Genomic DNA, 7,839 nt, shown 5'->3' with positions numbered 1-7,839 from the left:
GTCCGAGGTTATAAGAAGAAGCATGTTAAAGCAAGGGGTAATGTGGATGATCACAACTCTGACTTTCATCCTGAAACTTGAGGACAGAGTGTATTTCCAGCCTGCACAAGTTGAAGTGTGCCATTCATACGAAAGCCTTCTACCATCCAGATAGCTGCTGAAACAAGTGCCCTAACTTGAAATGATTTCTCTTCTCCATCATGAATATCAGTGAGACCACAGGAGCATACTGTGATACATCAATTTGCAGCTGCTTTAGTTGTTGTTGTTGTTTTAATTGAAGAGTAATTGCTTTACAGCATTTTGCTGTATTCTGTCAGAATTCAAAATAAATCAACCAGAGTCACATATATCCCCTCCCTTTGGGAATAACCTCCCATCTCCCTCCCCATCCCACAATCTAGGTTGAGCATTTGTCATGGGATTTCACATAGCAGCTGTGCTAAATCAAATGGCTCCAGTGAAAATTTTGCAGCTATGTCTACTTCTGTTTCTCCATACCACAACTTATGTCCATTACAGAACAGTTAGTTTGGGCTGAGGGTGGAGCCTTCTACCTTTCCAGATTGGTATGGTAATATGTCAGCCCATGACCGTCCTTTTCCTAAACTACAACAGTCAGGCAATTTAGTTTTCCCAGTGTCAAAGATCCCTGATACATCTGCTGCTTCTCTTTCAAGATCCACTCATCAATCATCTTCATTATTTGAAAACGGTCCTAATACAACTGATCTACCAAATAGGTGTCAGATTACGGAGGATATCAAAGTGTAAAATTAATGTTGGGAGATGTCAACAAATTCCTACAATTCTCTTATTTGAAGAATAAAGGTACAAATTCATCTTCATTGGGCCAATTTTTATTTTGAAATAATTAAGAGTAAAATGAGTCTTTATTTCCGTGCCTGACTATTTTACTCTGCATAATATAAACACTTCTGTGCATGGTCATAAAATAAACACTACACTTGCTTTCACTGAAACCCACAGTCAGTTGATTGACTTTATTGCATAGAAGCGAGCAGACCCATGTTTGGTTTGGTAACAGTCCTGAATGTTAAGAATATGTGTCTAGAAGGGTGATCAATCACTTTTATTTCAGGAACCAAGTAGACTTATTGATGTGATTTTTCTGTGTAAAAATTCTTTAGGAATGACATTTTGCAGGTTTCCTGTTTTTGGTTACTATTTATGCAAGCAGCCTTTATTTTAAGTTGATGTAGAAGTAAACACTGGTTGAACATTGGCCTTCAATTGCTAGAAGATCAGTGACTTTGTGATGTCACAGCTTTTTGACTTTGAGAACCATGCTGATGGCCTAGAGAGTTTATCTCTGTACGCCAGCCAAGCAGCATTTGAAGTTGGCGTGTGTAAAGTCAGACAAATGAGAAAAGTATCTGGAGAAAGATTTCTCTGAGATGGCACATATTCCTTCAGAAATTCAAGATGTGCCTCGTAAAGATGTATCAAGTGGTTCCAAAACCTCCATTAGATCTTCTTCGTGTGATTACACACTTACTGGGGACTCAGTTTTGAGATCTATGATTGAAGAATATGCTTTTCAGGCTTTGTCTGAGGGATTTAGGATAAAAAGGCCACGCTACACATTTTCTGTCTCTAAAACAAATGAGTTGAATGATTTTCTTTCACTCAATTTTGCTCAAAAACTCTGGACTATAGTTGAAAGTGATCAGTTTGAATCTGTTTGGTGGGATGAGAGTGGCACTTCTATAGTGATCAATGAAGAACTCTTCAAGAAAGGAGTCTTGGAAAGAAAGGCCCCTTTCAGAATATTTGAAACTGATAGTATGAAAAGTTTAGTTCGTCAGCTTAACCTTTATGGGTTTAGTAAAAAGCGACAAACTTTTCAAAGATCTGCTTCACTACCTGACTTTCTGGAAGAAGAAAACAATGTCTCTGTTTTGAGCAAGGTAAGCCAAAATTTCCACTTACTGTCAATATATAAGTTTAAGTCATGTGACTTAGAAAGCATGTTCACATATGTAGCTAAAACCGAATTTAAATTTGAGATAGCAGATTGTTGAACACGTTTTATTTTTTGAAGTTGAGAACAGCTGGAGGTTAAAATATTTGATATTTAATATACTCTCCTAGCAAGTTGAAATCGGATACATGTCCTCAAGGTACCTTAAGTGGTATTTACTGTATATATACAACATATTTTTTAGTTGAGGAGTATAGTTGTTTCTAACATGTAAGGTGTTAAAACTACTAATGGAGGGGTTTTCTTTGATTCTATTTAATTGGCATCATTAAAGGAATATATTTTTATACTTTAACTTTGCTTGTCAGTTTTACCCTGGTTTATAAAAAACTAAATAAATGTATCCTTTGAATTTAGTTACAGATCTACCATAATCCAAATTTCAAAAGAGGTTATCCCGAACTTTTAGGAAGAATGAAAAGAAGAGTTGTATTCCCAGTTTTTTAAGGAATCTCCACACTGTTCTCCATATTGGCTGTACTAGTTTGCATTCCCACCAACAGTGCAAGAGGGTTCCCTTTTCTCCACACCCTCTCCAGCATTTATTGCTTGTAGACTTTTGGATAGCAGCCATTCTGATTGGTGTGAAATGATACCTCATTGTGGTTTTGATTTGCATTTCTCTAATAATGAGTGATGTTGAGCATCTTTTCATGTGTTTGTTAGCCATCTGTATGTCTTCTTTGGAGAAATGTCTGTTTAGTTCTTTGGCCCATTTTTTGATTGTGGGAATGCAAACTAGTACAGCCACTATGGAGAACAGTGTGGAGATTCCTTAAAAAACTGGGAATACAACTGCCATATGACCCAGCAATCCCACTGCTGGGCATATACACCGAGGAAACCAGAATTGAAAGAGACGCGTGTACCCCAATGTTCATCGCAGCACTGTTTACAATAGCCAGGACATGGAAGCAACCTAGATGTCCATCAGCAGACGAATGGATAAGGAAGCTGTGGTACATATACACAATGGAATATTACTCAGCCATTAAAAAAAATACATTTGAATCGGTTCTACTGAGATGGATGAAACTGGAGCCCATTATACAGAGTGAAGTAAGCCAGAAAGAAAAACACCAATACAGTATACTAATGCATATATATGGAATTTGAAAGATGGTAACGATAACCCTATATGTGAGACAGAATAAGAGACACAGATGCATGGAACAATTTTATGGACTCTGAGGGAGAAGGTGAGGGTGGGACGTTCTGGGAGAATAGCATTGAAACATGTATATTATCATATCCATGTTCGATGCATGTGACAAGGGCTCAGGGCCGGGGCAATGGGATGATCCAGAAGGATGGGATGGGGAGGGAGGTGGGTGGGGGGTCCAGGAAGGGGAACACATGTAAACCCATGGCTGATTCATGTCAATGTATGGCAAAAACTATTACAATATTGTAAAGTAATTAGCCCCCAACTAAAATAAATAAATTTATATATAAAAAAAGAAGAGTTGGGATTAGCAATGTGTTTCCGAAATCTTCATTAGTTCCCGATTACCAGAAGAAGCATGCTAAAGCAAGGGTCAACATATATGATCGTAACTCTGGTTTTCATGCTGAAACTAGTGGAGAGAGTCTATTTTCAGCTTCCACCAGTTTAAGTGTGCCTTTCCCACAAAAGACTTATACCAGCCAGATAGTCCCTAAAACAAGCGCCCTATCTCCGTGTGACTTTCCTTCCCCATCAATGTCAGTGAGACAAACAGAGCAGAATGTGGTAGATCAACCTGCTGTTGTAAACCAGTTGAGCATTTTTAATTGGCACTCCCATAGCACTTTACTCAAGTAAATGGCCACGTTGAGAACTTTGCTACTACCGCTACATCTAGTTCTCAGAACCACATCGTATCTCCATTATGCAGCAGTTCTTTTGGGCTGATGGTGGAGCCTTCTACATTTCCAGACAGGTATAGCGATATGTCAGCCCATGACAGTCCTCTTTCTAACCAGCAACAGAGAGGCAACTCAAGGTCCCCAGTGCCAACGATCGCTTTTACACCCACCTCCTCTCTTTCAAGTCAATTCATCCACGATATTCCTTATGTGAAAACCATGCTAATTAAAACTGACCTACCAAATAAGTATCAGCTTATGGAACCGAATGGAGATTAAAATTTACGTTGGGAGATGTCAACAAATACCTACAATTCTTGTATTTGAACAATAAAATTACACGTTCATCTTCACAGTTTTGTTTTCTATTTTGAAACAATGAAGAGTAAATTAAGGCTTTATTTCAATGTCTGGCTATTTTTCTGCACTCTTTTATAAACTCTTCAGTTCAAGAAAACCTCCGTTAGGCATCCTAGGTAAATGGCACCTAATCTATTGTTTCTAAGCAAGAAAATGAGAACAAAGGGAAAAGAGGTAATGGATGTAAAGTGATTTGGGAAATCAACCCTGCTGAAATGAATGGGTGTCTAAATGAGGATGGTACGGGTGAAGGAAGACATACAAATAAAATCAAAAAAAAGCACATCTACACAGTACGTACCTTAGTGCATTCACAGTTACATGATATTCTATTAGGTATCGGTAGAGTCTTAAGATAGAGAAGGAAATGGCGCCCCGCTCCAGTATTCTTGCCTGGAGAATTCCGTGGAAAGAGGCTCCTGGTGGGCTGCTGTCCATAGGGTCGCACAGAGTTGGACACAACTGAAGTGACTTAGCAGCAGCAGAGTCTTAAGACATTAGACAGGAGATTGTCTTCATTATAGAAATTCATTTCATATTGGAAAATATAGATATTGTAGCATGTCCAAAGTTAGGATAACCATTATACCATCACTGGGATACCAAAGATTACAGGACATAATCAGTGACTGGACCATGGCCAGCACAAGATAGGTATTTTACAAGTGGTACTGTATAGGGTCATTTTAGCTCTGCTCTCCTTAAGGCGTACCTTTATTTCCTGCCACCATGATTCCACCCTATATTTCCTAATGCTTATTTAGATTTTGCTTATCTGTTCCCTCAGAGACAAAACAAATCCCTGTGGTGATTGCAGCACCTCAGGATGGTTAACAAGTTCTTTGAAGACATGATATTTGTTTTCCATAGTAGTTTCAGTATCATCCTCTTACACCGTGCTTCTGGAGCTACAATCACACACACTGCTTTCAGACGTGCTAAGCCCCTTCTCCTCAAAACTTTGCCTCAACTCTTTCTTGGGGTTGGAAGGGACCTCTGTTCACCCTCCTACCAAGGTGAGCAGAGATATCAGGTCTTCAATGTGTTTTGGGTCTACCCTCTTTTCTTTACGTATCTTTCACATCAGCTAAAATGTGTACTTACTGAATTATCAACAAAGAAATATAATCACGAATCAAATGCTATATACATTACTCAACAACATCCTATAACCTGCACTATTATCATAATTGACCTTTCCTACTTACTGAGAATCTTTTCCCGGTTGATAAATATATATCTTATATGTTCATGAATGTCAAATGTGGGAATTCAAATTATAAAATGATTGCTGCTCTCATGAAGTTTACAGTCTATAAGAACCCATACTAGTCATGTTGTTTCAGGCCCCAGTTCCCTAAAATTCAGTAGTAGTTACAGAGATATTTATGAAAAAACAAACAAACGAAAAAGAATCATTCATTTTAATTCTCTAGAAAAGTCATGGAGTAAGGAAAGATCAAAATCAATGGCTGATCCTTCATATAGTTCACAATGAAGTAAGATGAACAGAGTGTCTGACAGTTGGACTCCCCAGTCTGTCATGAACACTACCTAGAAATCTTGGCAATCTCCACTTTGTGGCCATTTCTTTAGACAGTGGTGGCCATATCAAGTCATGGCCCTGTTTTGGTATGGTAACCCATATAGGACAACACCAAGTTAAGTTCACCGTTCTCATGTTTGGGGCTAATGCAGAGTGAAAGCTGTGGACTATTTGTGTAGATCAGGGAGGTGTCCAAACAGCACACGCTTTTTCTTTCACTGAAAACTTTCATTAAACTCAGCGGAGAACACTATACTTTAGAGAGGTAAGCATTTTGCAGCGCTTGTAAGAGTTATTGAAATCGGTGCCCTAAGTTATTATTTCAAGCCCAAAGTCCAAAGGTCTGGTTTTCGATTTCAGGCATCTTACTATGGAGCCAAATTTGCATGCTTGGAGAAATAGCACCTTAAAAGCAATCATATCTTCTATTTCATTGCCGTGTACTGATTATTCCTTCTCACTCCCTTTGATCTTCTTTTCCTGTTCTGCTTTGAGTGGCAGGTCCTTCTCGAAAAGAATAGGACCAATTCCCTTGGTGCTCTGTGGTAACTTGGAAAAGACATGCATAAGGACATGCAATATATTATGTGGGAAAGCTACTGTTTTTGTTCCCTCCTGGAAACATATTATTAAATTGTACCTCAACTGTCCTACCACGGGAAGCCTGGTTACATGATACATTACTTTGGTGATCAGTTCCCATATGGCTTTAACATATCAGTACCTTTAATTCTCAAAAGCTTATAGAGAAGATATCTCAATACAGTAGGGAAATATTATACATGAGTTCAGTGTTCTTTCCTGTACTTATTTATTTTATAATTTGTGCCTAAAATAGTGAAAGTGAGAACAAAAATTTAAGTGAGTTAACTCAGTGAGTTAAACACAGAAGATTGAGACAAGAAGTAGAAGAAGTGATGGGAGAAGATCAGAGGATGAAATTGCATGCTTATAATGGAACAAGAAAATGTGTAACTGCAGGGCCTAAATAGCTCAATATGACTTCAGTATTGTTTCCCTACAAATTATTTTCATTTTAGCAAATCACAGAATAGTCTTACATGCAAAGTATTTTAAGATCCCATGGAATGCACAAGGAAAGCGTATCTTTTAAAACATTCTGATTTAAAATGTCTCTAGAGACATATCATTCAAGTAGAAAACAATTTCCAAAATTAAGCCTAGAGACAAGTATCAGAGGAACTCTAGGAAGTTCATAGGTGTCCTTCAGTGAGTCCTTGGGTTTTCTTTTCTTTTTGTAATTGTGTTTAAGCATGTAAGATCATGACTGTGCTTGTGTGTGTGTGTGTGCATCAGATTAAGAATGTGTTTGTGAGTGTATGTCTGGGCTCTCTTTTGGGCTTTTATGTTAGAAATTTCGGCTGAAGAAATAGTTCATTCAAAAATATAGCCAGGCACAAATTAAAATGCCCATTCAAAACTCTTCTTTCTCTTTTCAAAGTGCAAGACAAATGGATGCATCAAAGGTTGAAAGCATTTCAATAATAACCAAGCTACTCCGCCCAAACATAGTTAAAAACTATAGTACTCTCCCAATGAACCCAGCAAAAGATGAGTGGGACCTTAGGTATCTATTATGCCTGGCAATAACAAAACACCCACCCTCTAATACGGCAGTACTCAAGAAGGCCATGTAGAGGCCTGGAGTTTCAACCAGGCCTTCCTGTAATAGGATACGACCTTCCTATAGGAGGCTGCACACTCGCCAGTAATGAACACTCTTAGGCATCAAATGAAACTAAGGACAAAACCTGGAATTCTCTTCCCACATGGTGGAAGTCACCTTCCCCCTTCCCAAGTGGATGAGATAGACAGTTCAAATAAAAGGAATTTTTATAACATGGCTCACATTCTTCTCACATAATACCTGAAATGTCCAAGCCCCACCACACTGCTAAGCAGCTGACTACACAGGTCTTCTGGTCTCAAATCTGTGTGACAATCATCACATAAGAATTTTATGAATATTTGAGATGCATTGATAGTGCGGATCTGTAAAGCCAAACGTCTTTGAGATCTGATTCAAATAGGAAAACTGTGTACTCCCTGTCTTCAGTTT

General features: G+C 38.3%; 1 pseudogene; it reads left to right on the top strand.

Annotated features, from left to right (window-relative positions):
• Nucleotides 1-1,418: 1,418 nt before the first annotated feature.
• Nucleotides 1,419-4,132, top strand: LOC145537607 (heat shock transcription factor, Y-linked-like; annotated as a pseudogene).
• Nucleotides 4,133-7,839: the final 3,707 nt, after the last annotated feature.

The sequence above is a fragment of the Giraffa tippelskirchi genome, chromosome Y (assembly GCF_054371585.1).
Source record: "Giraffa tippelskirchi isolate mGirTip1 chromosome Y, T2T-mGirTip1v1.2.pri, whole genome shotgun sequence".
Lineage (NCBI taxonomy): Eukaryota > Metazoa > Chordata > Mammalia > Artiodactyla > Giraffidae > Giraffa > Giraffa tippelskirchi.
This window is presented reverse-complemented; position numbering and strand designations above follow the sequence as displayed.